The following is an 18,491-nucleotide window of genomic DNA, read 5'->3' as shown; positions in this document are numbered from 1 at the left end:
GCATTATTAACGATTGAGATACATATTCGAGCGTTAAGGCCGGTTTTCACACGCAATGATTAGTGGCGCCAACTGACTGGCATTCATTGGCGCCAGAACCGACTAGCAAACTTACAAGTATTTACACAGTGATTGGCGTATACTATGGAAAATATTTAACATTTATTAAACACACAGTAAATGACAACAACCATATAACCTCAAATTTTGAGGTTATATGCTTTGGCCAATAACCGCCAGTAAACGCCACATTACTAGCGCCAGTTTGCATCAAGTGTTTACACTTGCATTTTTACTGGCATTAGTCGACTGGCGCGGCCTGGCGCCACCAATCATTGCGTGTGAAAACCGGCCTTTATTCATTATAATTTTTATAATAAGACTACTTTCACGACATTGTTAATTGCATGTAATTTTCGTTATTTAATTTTGTTTTACTTCCTCTTTCTTATCCATTCCCAATTCATTCGTCCATTTTATTGTTGTACGCACTTAATCCTTCATCAGTAAGCACTTTTTTAATAACGCCGTCAGCAAACTGGGGCTTTTAAGTCCACCCTGTTATTTTTATGTTCTAGGCTTTCAAAAAAATCAAAAAAATTCTGAGTTACTTGTCAACATCTCTACTACAATATCCAATAGATTTTAATTGGTTTAATCCAATAAATATTATATTGCTTATACAAAGCGTTTGAACACAATTGGGGAAAAAATGGAAAGTTTAAAAATTTATAACTTTGCAACAAATGAATATGAAGAAAAATGATTGCAGGGTTTTGTACTTCTATGTACAAGACCTTTCAAAAGAATGTGGTCTCATTTGAGTTGATTCCAAAAAGTATAATTATTTTATCAAATAAAATAATGTTCTTTGTCTCTACATTTTGCAAACATTCGGTATTCATCGATAGAGATATAGTTCGGAAAAAAGCATAACTCCTCTCTCCCCCCCCCCCACATCTATTCGTCGTTTACATTATGAGCAATACCGATTGGATCGCGACACACGTCATTCCCAAGCCGCACTCCCTGCCTACATCGTAGGTTTTTCGTCATTCTAGGCCAGTCAAATTAGACCCAAAAAAGGCTTTTGCTCTCAGGTGATGCGAACTTTTTTATTCCTTTTTAGGCGTGTTAGGAGTGTTTGAAAAGCTTATTTTTGAGTTGTCGTATCGTATCATGAGACCCAGAGCTTTTTGAGGGGGAGAGAGGAAACCAATTTTTGACGAATCGGAACGAGTCACCGCTCATTTTCTTCGTTTTTTTCAAGCCCTACAACTTTCTCAGGAGCGAAAAAGTGCTATCTATTAATTGAAACAAAATAAATCCAAAAAACCGCGAAAATTTTATTTTTCGGGGGAACCAAAATTTTCAGCAATGAGGGGTTAGTCATTCATTTTTTATCAACATTCGCCGAGTTATTGCAAAAAAACAAAAATTTTTCGCTCCTGAGAAAGTTGTAGGGCTTGAAAAAACGAAGAAAATGAGCGGTGACTCGTTTCGATTCGTCAAAAATTGGTTCCCCCTCCCCCCCTCAAAAAGCTCTGGGTCTCATGATACGACAACTCAAAAATAAGCTTTTCTAAACACCCCCAACACGCCTGAAAAGGAATAAAAAAGTTCGCATCACCTGAGACCTCAAATGTCTAATTTGACTGGCCTATTCGATCTAGGACGGGATCCCTTCATAGATCACGCGAGATCCTTTATCCGTCCGAGTATTTACCCGCCACGCTGGAAATCCATACGCATCGCGATCCACGATGTTGGCGCGGCGCGATAAATCGTCGCGCCGCACCGCATACTTTTTGTTTCTGCCCTCGTCGAGTGCGTTCTCTCTTTTCCTTTCTCGGGAGGGAAACCAGCGGTGATGGTGCAGCGCCTCCGATGCTTTGTAAATCGTCGTCTGTTTGCAGCGCGTCGCTCTTCCGCCTCGTTCCGCCCCCGCGCCGGTCCTTTGCATTCTCTTGTCTTCGGCCTTCGGCCTCGGCTCCGTGCCCGCCCGCCGCGCCGCCACGCTGCCGCTCCGCGTTCCCTTTCTCTCCGTGCAAAGTTCCGCGGTCGTAACTTCGTTCGTACGCGAGGAAGCAAATGTTATTTACGAGCAAAGTCGTCGTCATCCCAGTCGTCGGTCTTGCGGGCCTTGCCGTCGTCGCCGTCGTCGACGGGCGGGATCCTCCTCCGTAGGATATTCCGATTGCAATTCCCTCTGTTCCAATCAAACTCCTATTTTCCGCGGAGGCTCTTGGCATGCGACGATAATGGAAGCAGGGTGAGACGCGGAAAGGGAATGAATCGGAGAATCGAGCCGAGCTAATGGACGAGGACGGAAACAGCGCGACTATCGCGCAATATTTTTTTCTCTATACACACGATTCGCTTTTTCTAGTCGAAACGATACGACGTTCTGACCGACTTTTTTCTCTTTCTACGTCCGTTGCGGCCATCGCGAGAAAAGAAAAGGGGTGAAAAATCCTGCTTTTTTTTGTAAAGCTGCGAGACATCAGCATGTCCCAGCGTGAATGATGAATTCGAAACCGAGGAATGAAAAGTGCGAGGGGAATGTTCTCCCGCGTGACGTAAACTGCGAAAAAGTTAGCGCGTGTTTTCGGCAGCGAGAATTAGTTTATACTCGCGAGCGGTAATAAATTGTTGGACTCGGGGAAATAAAATCGAAGCACCGCACATCAGCACGGCGCGGCGCGGCGGTAAGAGTCACGAGTCGCGCGTTGGGTATTTTCACGCGTCGCGCATTCGAAATCGAATCACGCTATCCGCGACGCGATCGATCGGCCGTTGTAGTATCTGGAAGTAAAATTCCGAGTTCTTTAAATCAGTGAATTTTATTGCTCCGCTGCTGCCGGCGCTCTTTATCGAACTTCGACCCTCATAGGCCCGTTGAAACATCCGCATTGCGGTTACGTGGGCTTTTCCAGCGCTTTTTCACCGTCCGGCACCCACTAAAGTCGCGCGGTGCAAAAAGTGAACCCTTTAAATCTCAATGCTTTATACATCGATCTGAATGGCCTGCGTCTCGTAGAGTTTCCAAGCTTTTAGTTTAATTGAAAATGACCGGCATCCGCGAAAAGTGCGAAAATGTGATCTGGCCAAAATAATAGGAGAACGCTTTTAAAAAGAGAACTGTCAAATTTATATTATTTTTCTAAACTTCAAATTTCATTTTAATGAGGTATATAAAACGCAATAGAAACTTCCGTCTCGTGAGAACAATGTGACGCGGCTGCTTTTCACAAGAGCATGATCGCGCCGTGTTCGTGACATATTATTAATCACGCAAATGAAGTATACGCATTGCGGTCAGACACGCTTTTTAATCCTCGTACGAGGGCACGCGCTTTAACACATTGGTGTACAGTCCGCCACACCGCAACCAGTAAACATCAAACTTGTGTGCTTATAACTACTAGTGGGTGTGTGTGTTGTCCTATGTACATAGTGTGACTAAAACAAAACGGAAGATGGAGAGAGAGAGAGAAAGAGAGAGAGAGAGAGAGGAGAGAGCGAGAACGGAGCAAGCGGAGGTCGTGAGGAGGCAAAACACGATATTAGATTCGGATCTGGTCCATGCATGCACACACACATATATATATATATGTATATATGTACATGCACGATGGAAGATCGCGGTGCTAAACGCGAGCGGAACGCTCGGTACGTCCATGGAATTGCATCCATTTTCGGGAGACCTCAGCCTCTCCCTCTGATAAGCAATATACACCGCGCCTACGTTGCCACGAAGTTATATACGGTGTGTGCCGAGTTATCGGGATGAGTGGGCGACCGTGAAAATCAAAGCCGCAGATCGAGACGGTTTACTGGAGCGCGAGAATTCGCGAGGATCTTCGTTCTGCGGTACGATAAATCAATAAACTCAGGGATAAGTAACTTCAACTGACGTCACCCTTCTCTCTCGCTTTCTCCTTTCTCTTGACGTCCGACATTTCGCGACATTATCAGATCCCTCCGTTGCGGTATCGACAAGCTGGAATCTCGTTCCGGTAAAATCTTGACTGTGATATGTGAACTGTTTATTTTGAAAGCGAAGTAAGCCCAGTTCTCTCGAGTATTAAATTTCGCGGAAATGTGGATACAGACTGATACGAAAATCGACTTAAATTGCACTCAGCTTAAACACATCTCATATATAAATATTTCATTCATCTGTCAGATAAAATAGAATATACGCTTTCATAGAGAAATATACCGAGAGGATATTTACATATTGCATTTGCGCAGGCAGGTACGTCTGACAAAACGATTTATAATTTATCCTCGTAAGAAATTTATCTCTATATTAATCTCATTTATATTAGCAGAAAATATATTCACGTGTGCAATCTCGAAATAGAATTATGTTGTTCTCATCAACGTTGCAGGAGGAGGTGATTTCGCGCTTTAAATTTTTATGGAGTTCCACATTGCGATTTCAAGCTTAACGCCCACGCAACTCGTGATCCGAAAATAGAATCGAGCAAGGATGCAGTTCGTGGCCGGAAGAAATGGCGTGCATTTCAGAACCAATCGTTGCGCGGTCAAGGGCAATTAAAGACCGATAATTTCAAATATATGTGAATAAGATATGAGAATGAAAATAACTTAATTTATAACAACAGAAACGTGCTATTACTAAGGCAGTTGACATTATTGACAATATCAATTTTTGAAACGGATATCCGTAATAAATAAGCAACAGACGGCAAAAATATACGCGTTTACCAATGCATCGCATAAGTTATGCAGTTTCAGAATTAGATCGATTTGATTGCAAATAAATGGTTTTGATAAGGAACGTGACGAGCTTTTGTACATCTTTAACGATATGATTGCGCTTTCGCTATGCTCCTCCTCCTTAGCTCTCTTATTCCTCCTCTCTTTTTCTTTCCCGCCCACCCCCTTCCCACTCTTTGTGGCGAACAAAGTTTTTCCCCCGACGAGAAGTATTTTCTCTGGGAGAGTCGGGTAACGTCTCGCGTATTTTCAAGGACGGTTCGAGGTGACCCAATGCGAGAAACTCAAATCGCTTTTTATGAACGACGCAAATGACTTCGCTCGTAAATGGCGGTGGTGCGAAAAAAAGTCCGTCCCTGCGATAAGGTTTTTTTTCTATCACTTTTTTTTCGCCAGCGGGCGCAATACATCGCTGCATGTATTTGCGTGCTTTTTTTCAACTCTATAGCGTGACGATAGAGACTAGCGCAGGGCCGTTGAACTTTGAACACTCTACAGAAGGCACCCATAAAATGACAGATTCATACGGCAGTTTTGATCCGAACGCTTTTAATTGATATATGTTTGCATTGCTCATATACGCACACGCGTATTTCGGAAAAATATTTAATACAAAAACAATTTATATACATATATAGTTTTCAAAATTCTATTTATTCGGAAAAAAATAATTTATTTAAGGAAGCGACCGAGACGTACGTGTTGGTTAAATACTGTATGGTCTTTAAAAAATATGCACGTGAAATCACTTCGTAATTCACGTGATACGATGGTTTTCGTTTCATCAACTTCTAATTTGCACACTCCGTAAGTTTCCGCGGTTCTCTGATTACGATGTTAAAGATGTGACAACCGTGAATCCCCTACGAACAAAGTTCCACCTTCAATAGGAGAAATTTTCCGAGAGTCGGTTAACGTCTCTGGCATTTCCACAGATGAATCGGACGAGCCGATGTAAGAGAAAAAGAGGGAAAGAGGAAGAGGAAGAGAGAGAGGAGAGAAAGACGGAAAGAGACGACAGACTCGGTTTTTACGAACGAAGCAAATGACTGCGCTCGTAAATGGCGGCTAGTAGAAAAAGGGTTATTTCCGCGATAAAGTTCTTTTTTCTAATTATTTTTTTTAGCGCGTTACATCGTCGGCCGTTTCCGCGCGCGACGAGCATCCATTTCTACCTACCTACATGGCGCCAGACGATGGCAAAAGTTCGCCGTAGATACCGCAACATTTAAACCTTGTCGATAACCCGGCGTTGGTATACCAATTTCTAACTTGGCGCGTTTTCCTTAACTCCCAAGCGGTAGCTCAATAACGGTGTTAGAGAGAAGAGCGGTCGACAACTACGAAACAAACTTACAGAGCGAGACGCGTCCTGACGAACTTAAGGGTATCGCGAGATCTTAAGAATGCGGGTCTGATTACTTTCTTTCTAACTATAAATTATTTTAACTGTCCTTTCGCGCCAGTCTGCGAAAACTTTACGGAAATCGATGTTTCAAACATCCAGTCTGGACATTCAACCGTTTAAGGGGGTGCGTTCCACTTATCGCTCGCAACGCTCGTGGAATCATTTCATCCTTGTTGTTTGTCAAATGTTAAACAAGGACGAAATGATGCTCGCGAGCGTGAGCGATAAGTGGAACGCAGCCTAAGACTGAACTGAAGCGACGTAAAGTATGCGCCCGCGCGTATTTGACGAAAATACTCGATTGCGCTCGTAATATTTGAAACGTCCATGTAAAACTTTATTATCCAAGATGGAAAAATTCGACGTTAAATTTCAACATTTCGATAATTTTTCCGGAAGAAGAATAAAGTGGGGTCGACGTGTATCTTCGCGAGTGAATTCTGGACGTCGCGGATAATAATATTTCTGCGGCCGAGAGCGCGCGGAGGGACAAGCAACGATGCCGAAACTTATACGGTTACAAATCCCGACAAAAACGTACCCGGACCCGAGTTCAGTCACGTGTCTGTGTCTGGCGCATCAAAAAAAACGTCGATCCGCCGTTGGTCCGCCGTCGGTCCGCGACGGACGGAAAAGGAGAAGGGAGTGAGGAAACGGATGTACAGACGAACGAACGTACGTACGGACGGTTTAAAGAACGCCCACGTTCCTCCTCTTTGTTCGCCAAGATCGCGTTATCGGCCGGCAAAATATTGTTATCGCAGCGCGCGCGCGACGGTGAATCACCGATGCGAGAGCACAAAGGCCCGCTTGGCCGCCGCGCCGAACGAAAGGAAGGGACCGATAACGATTGACCGACCGGCAAAACGTATCGAGAGTCTCGAGGCATTGACGCGGCATGGCAGGGAGGATCGAGAAAGCCGAGACAAAGAAAGAGAGGCAGGCCGGGATACGGGCGACGGATGTCGCTGCATGCGAAGGATGCATTATAGGATTACGACGTGAATGGCCGTTTCAAAGTTCGCTACGCGTAACCGAAGTTGTCCCGCGAGTATGCGGCGCGAATGGAAAAGCGACGACGCTACGTCCACGGGGTGCTCGGTAAATTCGCAACGATACACCCTCGCTCTCTTGGAAACTTATACGACTTGGAGCGGGGATGGGGGCGGGCGGATGCGGATGTACTGAGTATACTTGAAAAGTTGGCGAATTTCGAGTCGATTTTTCCTCGGTGAAAGTTTGATTGGCCGCCATCTCGTTTCGCTAAACTTTTTAATTTTCAATATTACATATCTTGCAAACCAGAACTTGGATTAAAATTCTGATACATCTTAAGTTCACTTCGGATTAACTAAAGAATAAAGTTTCCACGTCTATTTGCCTCCGCTAATCTAGCCGAGTGATCTAAAATTCTCGCATTTATTTATTACGCGGAAACTACAAGTGTAGCGCAAATGAAATAATTTCGTTTACCGTGTTATTCGTTCCTCTTGGATATACGATCTCCGTGATATACGATCCAAGAGCACCACGCCGCGACTTTCTGAGACACGTGTGGGGAGAAGGCTCGGCAAAAAGGAATCGCGCGGCGTTTGAGCGAGCGGAGTGCCGGCTATTCAGAAATCGCGAAACGGAAACGTCGAGTGCCATTCCTCGGGGCCAAGGCAGGGGACGATGGAAATGAAACGAACGGCGGCAGGCGGCGGGCGATATTTTATCTGATTTTATTTATGTCGCGCGTCAGCAACGGTATCCAATTTTCCCCTGAAAAATCGGTAAAGCGCTGTTTCCGTAAGGTAGAAGGGACTGATACATCATCCTCCCGATAATAAACAGCGCGATATTTCCAATTTTCGGCGTATACATACGTAAGTTCGCGCGCCGACGTGATGCGATATTTGCGAGGCATGCGAAATATATGAGAGGAAACGACAGAAAGAAGGGGAGAAAGGGGTGGAAAAAAAAGGAGTCGCGTCGCGCCGGAATTGTGCAAAAGCTACGCGTACGACGACGGTTCTTACAAATCCGACGCGCGCGGCTCGTGAAACTTACATGCCATCGCGCGGCGACGAAAAATAAAAACGCGCCTGGCTACATTTTCACCGGCGCGCTTGCATTATGCAATTTTCAGCGCGACGACGAACTCGCGGCGGACACCTTGTATGCACTCCGCGTGTACACGCCGCGCGACGCGTTTTCATGCGGCCGCCTGAATGTCACAACGTCACCGAACGGTACCGGTGGATTCCGTTTCCATTATTATCCTCTAAACTCTAAAGCCCTAAAGCGCGCGCGAAAGGGGGGAGGGGGCACCGACTGGTTAATATCTCGCTTCGACAATGGAACGCAAACGATCATTCACTCTTCGACATTTTGCAAATCACGTACACACGCTTTTTCGCATGCAACGAAAATCGAGAGGGTGAAAAATAAAGTGGCACCGTTCTCCTGAGAACTACGCGTGAAATCGCCCCATCGTTGCTCCGCGTGGCAAGTTTAATTAAGTAAATTTTCTCTTTAATGAAACACTATGACCTTGAGAATGACAGCGATTCAATAAACCAGTTAATTAGCATCGCGGTGCATTGTTTTGTATATAATATATCACGCCGTTACTCATTCGGAATTTAATTTTCCGTAGATTGATACAAATTTCGGTACGCCAGCATGCCTCGTCGAGTACGTTCTAGACAGGACCACGTCCGAGGGTTAATATCCATTGGCGCACACATACGCGCATACACACATGTTACATTGGCGAGTTGGAAGCTGCCTTGCGGCGCACCTTGGCCTCAAAATCAATACGGCCCTGCATCGCGCGCGGCGCCCCGTTATTAAAGACGCTCTGCGGCCGGGCCGGGGCCGGGGCCGGGGGTACCCGCGCCGTGGATGGCGCGTTGATAAATATTCCGTGGATGTGCCCAGGACAATCGTAGGGTAACGGTGGAGTCGTGTCGGCGCCCCCGATGAGACGGCAGAGACGACGGCGCTTTTGTTCGGCCCGAGCACGTACCGTGTATTAGTGTTACACAGAAAAGAATCGCAATGACCGAGAGAAAAATCGGAAAAGCCGCGCTCGTTTCTAGCAATGCTCTTAAACCGTCGTACGATCATTGCTGTTCCATTTAGGGCAGAAATTCTTAACGTGATTGCGCTTACAAGCGAAATTTAGTCAAAGGGTCATTCTTTGACACGACACCATGAACGTTCGATATACGTTTTGGTAAAAAAAAATGGCATAGTTACGCTTATAAGATTTCATACTTGAATATTACGAGTAATAATACTTAGGAACTTTAGGGTCAATATTATTCTTTAACTGTTTCACAGGAAATCACGTCTGTTAAAGAAAATTAATTTTCAGCGTTCCGCAAAATTATCGAATGCTTAATGCAGGCAGTATGAAAATTAGATTAAACGATAATCATAATAGTACATAGACGACAATAAATGTAGTTACACCGACGACAATTAACGAACTAAATAGAATAGCAACTAATTTAGTTACCTAGCCTCATTTGTCGTCAACTATGGCAAAGTCAACCTCGCGCTACCAGTGCCGAAATTCGTTTACAACAATCGTTTTAACATTCTACCGTTTACATTATTAGCTACAGGTAATAACCCCATATTATATATAATGCAAATTACGGATTATCGAAACGAAATTTCCTAGGCATTATTAATTGAATCATATCGCTAGTTTTTTCAATCAATTGATAAAAATGCAAATCTGCCGTACGCTAAGCGTTTTTTCTACGTCTTTTCCCTTATCGATTTTTCCTTCGCTATCTTCCATAACCGTACGCAACATCTGCGACATCGTTTAATAATTTCGCGCGTCATTCGACCCCGGGATCAAGGAAAACAAAGCGGAAGAAAACTTTTCGATAAGTAATGGACTTCCGAGTTCGAGTCCCGATTAAGACGGCGAACGTAAGGTGGCGAACTAATTTTCCGATAAAAGCAAGCAAGGTGACTTCTTCGGCGACTTTATTACGCAAACAATGAGGCACACAATGGGGGACTGTCAAAAGCGTATATACGTCCGCCGTCTTGCGAGTGATCGTCGCGTCGCGCGTCGCCGCGCGCAGTAACTCATTTGATCAGAGATGTCAGCGCTTTGTGTACCTAAACTGTAATCTAGGATAACTTTCGGCTTTGTCGGCGGCGTCCCCTGTCTATCGGTTTTCCCAGTTTCCGCGGTTTCCACGGCAGCGAGCCGCGCGAGTCGACGATATTAACGCGTTTATCGTGCCATTTCATTGCAGTTACGTCCTCCAGCTGCCTGTTAATTCGTCCCTTTTCAGCCCGAGTCCTCTCCAGCCATTCGGCCGCATTCTTAATGCTCATTCATTGCGGTATCGCGATATGAAATGGAGACACTTACTCGCGTTAATAGTGTCGCATTATATCAAGACTAACCAGCGAATACAGCGCGAATTGCCACGGGTGCCAAACGGATCAGAGTTGAGAGTGTTCGCCAGCTTAGTTAGCGAAACTTATAATAGCGTCAAAATTCAAAATAAAGGCCTACATATGGTTATTTCCGATATCGACATCAATTCACAATATTTAGTTTTCAATATTAAAGAAAAAGGTTATCAATAGCGTAAAAGATGTGTACGCAAAAAAATCAAAATTTCAAAAATTGCGAATTGTTAAGTTGGCAGGGTGACGCAATGCCGCGGAAAGTCAAACTACGATTTTTACAACAGTACACGTCGTACATTCGGCGTCAAATAATTTTTTTTCCAAAATTTTTTTCTCTATTTCTCTGCGGTTAGGACACCTTTCAAAACGTTAAAAGCATTTTACGAGAGGAAAAACCAAATTTTTACCTGTCAGATTGCGCTACGCGGGTGTCACCCCTAACGCCGACTTTCGCATATAAATAAATTGCTCGAGGTTTCGATCGGGAGCACAATGCAACGTACGTGGCACCACGCCGCGCCGCCCTGTCTCGGTTTTCCGAGAATTTCCGTAATTATAACACGTGTTGACTCGTGAAACTTAAATACTCGATGGCAGCCGCGGGAGGAAATGGCAGAGGGAACAAGCAATTCCTCTGCGAGAGGAAGATCCCGACGTCATGCCGTGGAAAAGAAAAAGGGGTGGAAAAAAAGAGTTGAACACCGAACTAAACAAGAATTTAGATTAAAATTCAGAAACGTGCGTCCGAGGATGCGAATACGGGGGGGAATGATTGGATGCTCCAGGTGGTATTGTACTGTCGTGTGCCCCGTACACAACGACGCCATCGGCATCCGCGCTGCGGAACGTGATTCGCCCGACGACATAATTTTGCGATGTGCACCGCCGGGATATTTACGAGCAACGCGTTCTCCTCGTTTTATCGCGATCAAAGGATCGTCCCTCGAACGACCGAACGCGCGTGCGTACTTTCCGAGTACGGCGCGTTGTGATTGTCACGTCTTACCCATTAAGGATTACCCACGACTAAACTGGGAATTGTGACGAGATAGTCCCTTCCGCGAAGATGTTTCAAGCAGATAAGTTTACAAATCCGGAACGCGTCGGAAATGCGAGTCTCGTTCCCGAAATAGCAGTAATCCCTGTATATTATTAGTTATTTGTGTAACAAGTGAGGTAAGATGAAAATTCCCGGGTGTGGAGTTTACGCACGAGCCGAAGGCGAGTGCGGTAACCGCACCCGGGAATTTTCATCTTTACACACGGCTTACACTCCCTATTTTATGTTGCAAGTGCCTGGAAAGTGGTCTATCACGCACGCGTAGCGTGCGTAATGGGGCACTTTCCATGCACGTGTTGCATAAAAATTATAACCGTACGATATTTATACGTACGTTATCGCACTTAATCCGCGCACATTTCACAGGACATTTAAACGACGTAGTTTTCCATTGATTAATTAATGTATCGAAGATAGTGCGAGACGCAAAACGCTAGAGTGTCGCTGCAATGGCGACGATATCGAGTCGTCGTTGGCAGAATAAATGAACAATTAGAGGAAAAATTTACTCACGGGTCGATTCCTCGACGCCATCTTCTCGTTGGATGCTGCGCGTCCCTCTGCCCATTCACTTGAGACGTGAATCGATCGAAAAAAAACGCGACTAATTACGATCGCGCGCGGTAATTAACGGTAATAAACTGGTTGCCTAGTTTCAGATATAGCAATCCCGGCGCTCATTATACACAACTTGGCGGATAAATAACGCGAAATATTGGTGATCATTTCTTGCCACTCTTGAAGTGAATTAAGCGTTCAAAAAAAACTGCAATTGAGAAATTTAAAACAAAATTACTGTCTATTTCCGAGATTGATATACATAGAAATCTTTCACGTGTGTGCATTTGTGCGATAAGCTATAAAAAAATCTGTATTTCTAACTTATTGTTAATATCGCAAAAATTGGAGCATACTGAATTACATTGGAGTTAGACTGTTGGACTTAGTTTTCGGCTTAACTATGGCAATTCTCCTTTGACGCACATAGCAAGTTGTGTCTGTGTCACGAACTTGAGTACACCAACAGCCGAGGAACGATTGATTATTATTAGATATCTTAATTGGTGTGAAAAGCTCACTTGACACTCCTAAGCTGCACGCGGACGGGGGGAGCTACAGGAAGACAATGCAAACTGACGCGCTTTAATAAATGGCTCGAGACAAAGCGACACACGCCTCTCGCAAACGTAAAAGGATGCTATTAATCGAGCGTTAATTAAGGCAATTGCCAGCACTCTATGTCACTCCATATCTTGATGTTTGTTCGCATGTGGGAGGTGAGAGGTTTAGCTCTCGATGGGAGGAAAAAAAGACGCGGAAAATATGAGAGAGATATCGACGCATTATCGAGAGATACCGGAAGGTGACTACGTGAGTTAAACAAAAACGGATACATGCCGACCGACCGGCGACGAGTCGATATCAAATAAAACCGCTACTACTGCGGCGTGCTCGACCCAATGCTATATAGGTTCCTATATAGAGACCCAACGTTCCTCTTGTTCCAAAATTATTGCTTCGCGGGAGAAGAGCGAGAAACATGGATTGATTAGATAACACTTACGTAATATGTATTACAACACCAATAGCGCGGGCGAAGTTTTATCCGGTGTTCATTGCTAAACGATACTGTTGTGTCAGGCAGTAGTATTGACGCAATATAAATACGCCAACGCGCGACGCGCTTGGTGATACGGCGGAAAAACATTGAAAAATTTCTCTCGGATATATTATATTGCAGTGACGAAACACCGCCGAGACGAGAGGCGTGAAATTAAGAAACGCCACGCGGTGAATGTTAGACGCAGCTTTAACATAACGCGACTATGCGTTAACTATTAATCTATTGAAGCTTAAAATTATTTTTGCGCGGATTTCGTGCGTATTTTCATATTTTAGATTGATTAAATAAATGACGATAATGATCATGATCCAGTGTGATAATAATGACGCAATGGATTAAGATAATAAATATTTCGAAAGTAACAACGATATATTAATAGCTTAACACGATTATAGTTTTAGATACGTTGTACAAAACAATTTGAATTCCTTTTAATATGACGCGGAATGTCATTTGACATTCCTAAATCATAAATGATTACGTATCGCCCGCGAATGACGCAAAAGATATTAATTGCTGTTAACAGAATAAAACACTCGACATATTATATATATTTCCATTTTAACAGCAATATTTTAATTTGCATGAAAAATATTCGCGGATGATTAAATTATACGGGATGGAGCATTTTGTATTGAGTTTATATGGGGGGTAATATTTTTGAGTAAATTTTAATGCGGGTTATTAACGAAATACCAGGAGCACTTTAATGCAAACGTGGGAAAATTTTTGAATAACTAATTACTCAAGTAGATGTATCTGTCTATATAAATTTTTATATGTGTCACTGCATAGATTATATGTATTTACTTGACTCATTAATCATTTAAAAATTCATTTATATATTTTTTATTATATAAATACGTATAAATCTTATATATATTTATTATAAACATGTATCATATATATCATATATTTTGTATATATTACAATTCAGTGTAATTAAAATCAGTATTTGTAAAGAACTAGTTTCTCGTCTCCTACTTTTCTAAATATTCTACTCAGTTTCCACCGCAGCTTCGTCGTAATATCACAAATGTATAATAAACATCATGGCTGCAGCGCAAGGGGATTATTTACGTTGCTCCAGGGTAATACGTGCGTCTACGGCATTCGCTACGATAAAGAATCCGCGAGAAGATCCTTTGCGAACGTGCTTCTGTCATTGCTCCGACGAAACACCAAAACTCGAAACGTCAATCGATCGGAAGTTTGCGGAGTTGCGAATGTCAGAGAGGCATCCCGGTGACCGGTGTGCGGAATCGCTCTCGTGTTCGCGAACGTTCGCTTTAAACTTCAAACGACGCGACCAATTTCTCCCGCGGCCAACTTCTCGTCGCGGGGTATTCGAAAATTCCGCGAAGGTCCCCGCGCGGAATCGCCGCGGAAAGGGGACATCACGGGGGCGAAAAGCTCGCCGCGGCGGCCGGCGACCGAGAGCGACACCGTAGGTAGGTAGGTATATCGCGTATGTACTCGTCGCCGAAAGGGGTAATGAACCCCTTCGACGGCCGGGCGGCGTGCGGGGGAGGCGAGAATGCACCGCGGCGGAGATTCCGCCGTCGATTCCGAGGCGTGCCGTGTGGCCGTGTACGAAAGCCGTGTCGCGAGGAGGCCCAAGTGTATATACAGGGTTCGACGTACTCACCGCAATGCAGTGACCTCCGCCGCGGTGGTCGTTATCGGCACGCCGAGCACTTCCTTCCCTCCCTCGACGTGTCGGCGACGTGGCCCTTTCGGCAGAGACGGGGGGTTGAACGAAGAGGGCTGCTACCCGCTCTGCCGCTGCCCGTGACAGGAACCACCGCGTATAAACCCGAAGGGGGACAGTCACGTTTCCATCGGCGCACAACGCGCTGATACGCTCTCGTCGTCGTTGTGTCGCGATTCTCACTTGTATATCACCGCACCACACGCGTTTACGCACCGCGCGTCAACGTTTGGACGCCGGGCTGCGCGGCTACGTCACGGCCGCACACGGCCAGGGCCCAAGGAACGCGGAAGAGGAAAGTTTTTTTTCGGGCTCGACGCGGCCCGCCGAATCGATGTGTGATGTTACACTTCCCAACTGTCTTTTTTGATTCTGCAGATGTGCCCGCGACTAGGGCCATCCCGCGGCGCGTGGGCGTACTCGCTCGCGCCGGCCGCGGGCGGGAAATTTAAATGCGAAATCGTCGAAAAGAGCTGGCTTATTGAAAATCTGCGCTAATTGATGAATCTCTCTCGTTTAACGTTTCGATATAGAATCTAAATTTCTTCTAGAAAACATAAAAGTGAAGGAATATAAAACAATAACGAAAGTATGTCAGAGCCGATAAAATATTCCATGAATCCGATCTATTATCTCGAAGAAATATCCGCAAATTGTGATCTTATTATTCGTAAACTTTGTAAAAAATAATTTATCGGTTACCTTATCGTTGGATTTAATGGCGGTCAAACGAATTATGAGATACAAATAATATTCTGACTTTCTGCTTACGTAGAAATAAATGACAAATTAGTAAAAGAACCCTAGACACGTCTCTATTTATCATTTATGATGGATATTGAGAATTACGTAATGTGCAACTTTTTAATATAATTTATTTGCATATATAGTATGGTTTTTCACAATATATATTATATAAGAACATAATTCACCTTGTAATATTAATTTTATTAAATATAATATTAATACTAAAAATTTTTTTTTTCATGATTGAAAACCACCGTATTTCGTTAGTAATTAATGATCGTAACGCAAGGGCGTAGCACGGTAAGCATATCTTTTATGTACTCCTTGTTGCAACTGCGATATAGAAGCGCTCATTTTTTTATAATATATTACAACGTATATATATATATATATTTTTTTTTAATATTTACATGAATATAACGTAATTAAGTCACGCATTTCTTTCAGTTCGTGCACGTAAGTATGTATGGAAATAAAACGTGTTGTGTACCACATTGAGCTAGCTTAAAACAATTAAGTCTCCTTCCGTCCTAAATTAAATAAGGCATTGATAGTGAAAATAGACATATAGATAAAGGACACGTAAAGTGTATACTGTTAAACAATAGCTATCTGACGCAATAATAAAGTCAACGTATCGTTACAACAGTAAATAATAATGCACACGTTAAGTAGATATATTCTAATGCGTGATATAATTATCGTAAGGCATTAAGTTTTACGGACTATTTATATAGATCAAGCATAAATGCGGTCATTTTCAAACAGAATATCTATCTGATAATACCTAGATTTGAATCTTCTTTTTGATATCGTCAATTTACAAGTAAATACAATTTTAACACGCCGTCTGTAAAAATGTTTATGCGATACATAGGATACCAAACGTGATTATTAAATTCATTAGATATCTTATCGTATTCATATACTGCCTTTTCGTATTTGTGATTTTTTTTGTATAGGAATATAATACAAGAAGCTAAAATAGAGTATACTCAAACTCGATTACAAAAATTTACGAGTCTCTCGTATCGTCTGCATTACATTATGACAATATTCTGTAAGTCCATCTAACGTTAATTACATGTAATATTTATTGCTTCACCATACTATTTGCAAATCATGAATTTCATATAATATATAAATGATGTACGCACGCACACGCGCGTGTTGTCATATTTTGGAATAAATTAAGTGAATTAATCTTGTTACATCTTAAAGATACAAAACGATCATATTGTAAAGAATAGATTTCAAGTATTAATTTAAAAATACCAGTTTTGAAAGACAGACTCAGAGAACACCGCACTGCACATGCATAGTGATAATCTTCTTCCTTATCCAATCTAAACTTTAATATGCGAAGATTGGACTGTGCGCTGGTTGTTTTATTGTTCTATTAATGAACTTAGGTTACCTAGGGTATTATACGCACTTCATAACATATTAGATTACAGCTGGATACAGCTTGTCATCTCCAAGCTAGGAAATACTAACTTATTAAATGTAAGCTTATGTATATCGCTCTGCAAATCTAATATGAAGATGAAGATGAAGCAATTCCAAAGGATATTCATTTATCAGCGAATAATTAGCGCACTTTACTATCATTTACAAATCTACATTTTACGAACGAGAGACTTATTAAAATAAGAAATTTCATAACCAGAATTTAAGGCCACAAAATTTCTGTCATGACAATATTATTTATTATCTAACGGGACGTACCTGTTTACAATAAAATAAGCTGTATAAACAGGATGGAATGTTATATTAACTCCGTATCCTTCAGAATGCATGTTAATTCTGCGAATAAATGTTATAATACAAGGCATTCGTATCTGACACTGATTTCGTCATCTGCGATTAAGGATATTAACAAGAAGCAATACTTAAATTATTTTTCGAGACTATTGAGTTTCGCTGCACCAGAATAATGAGAAAATATACACAATAATTTAAATTTCTGGAAAACAATGTTGTAATGAATTTGTTCCTTCATTTAATGTACTGTATACAATTATATTTCCTGAGTACAACATATATCCTTAAGTCATTAACTCAGAAGAACAAGCAAGGTAAAATTAATGATAACCTGCAACCAATTAATTTAATTTTGTTAGTTCGTCAATATATATTTTTAAAAATAAGTTTATCAATATGATTAAAATTCTGCGTATCTTATTTTGTATGTTAATACAATAAAATATGAATTTTCTTCCAATAACTTATTCTAAACTACATAATTTCATTTTGTACTATTTAGCACAAAACAAAATGAAAATTTTGAAATAAAAATGTTACTTTATTAGCTTTGGTTTCTATCGTTTCTTGCCTTTTCTTCTAATAATATACTAATTGTTTATAAAACTGTTTATATTCGTCTGTACATTATAGGAGTATGCGTTCTTGAACAATACAATTTCTATATATATATATAATGCTACCTTGTATCATTTGATAATCAAAAAGACTGCAAAAGAAACAATATATATAAAGGAAAAAAGATAAGTTAGTTTATACTTATATATATGCATGTAAAATATATGTATATATATGTGACAAGCAAAATTTTATCTTTGCTCTTCAACAAAAGACAAACAGTTTTACATAATAAACAGTTGAAAAGGAGAATTGAAAGTTTACGTGTTGTTAAAGTGGAAAAAGAGAAGTATAGTTTGGTATGCCATAAAAATATAATTAAAATTATGACATATATATATATATATATATATATATATATATATATATATATATA

General features: G+C 42.0%; 1 protein-coding gene and 1 long non-coding RNA gene across 3 annotated transcripts in view; both read right to left on the bottom strand.

Annotated features, from left to right (window-relative positions):
* The window catches only part of LOC112464831, a 59,724-nt gene extending 44,415 nt beyond the window's left edge, over positions 1-15,309 (bottom strand). The window contains exon 1 of the long non-coding RNA XR_003041956.1: positions 14,924-15,309. This is a non-coding gene — a long non-coding RNA (uncharacterized LOC112464831). The remainder of the gene's footprint in view (positions 1-14,923) is intronic.
* An 816-nt stretch (positions 15,310-16,125) lies between these two features.
* LOC112464800 (E3 ubiquitin-protein ligase Nedd-4) overlaps positions 16,126-18,491 on the bottom strand; it is a 17,712-nt gene continuing 15,346 nt past the window's right edge. Inside the window, exon 17 of one of the 2 annotated variants that reach the window (XR_003041954.1) lies at positions 16,126-18,206. The gene's annotated coding sequence lies outside the window, so the exon portion shown is untranslated. The remainder of the gene's footprint in view (positions 18,207-18,491) is intronic. The other variant, XR_003041953.1, reaches the window with a different exon arrangement.

The sequence above is a fragment of the Temnothorax curvispinosus genome, unplaced genomic scaffold, assembly GCF_003070985.1.
Source record: "Temnothorax curvispinosus isolate PA1 unplaced genomic scaffold, ASM307098v1 QBEX01014594.1, whole genome shotgun sequence".
NCBI lineage: Eukaryota > Metazoa > Arthropoda > Insecta > Hymenoptera > Formicidae > Temnothorax > Temnothorax curvispinosus.
The sequence above is the reverse complement of the archived record's forward strand: the minus strand, read 5'-3'. Positions and strand labels throughout refer to the sequence as shown.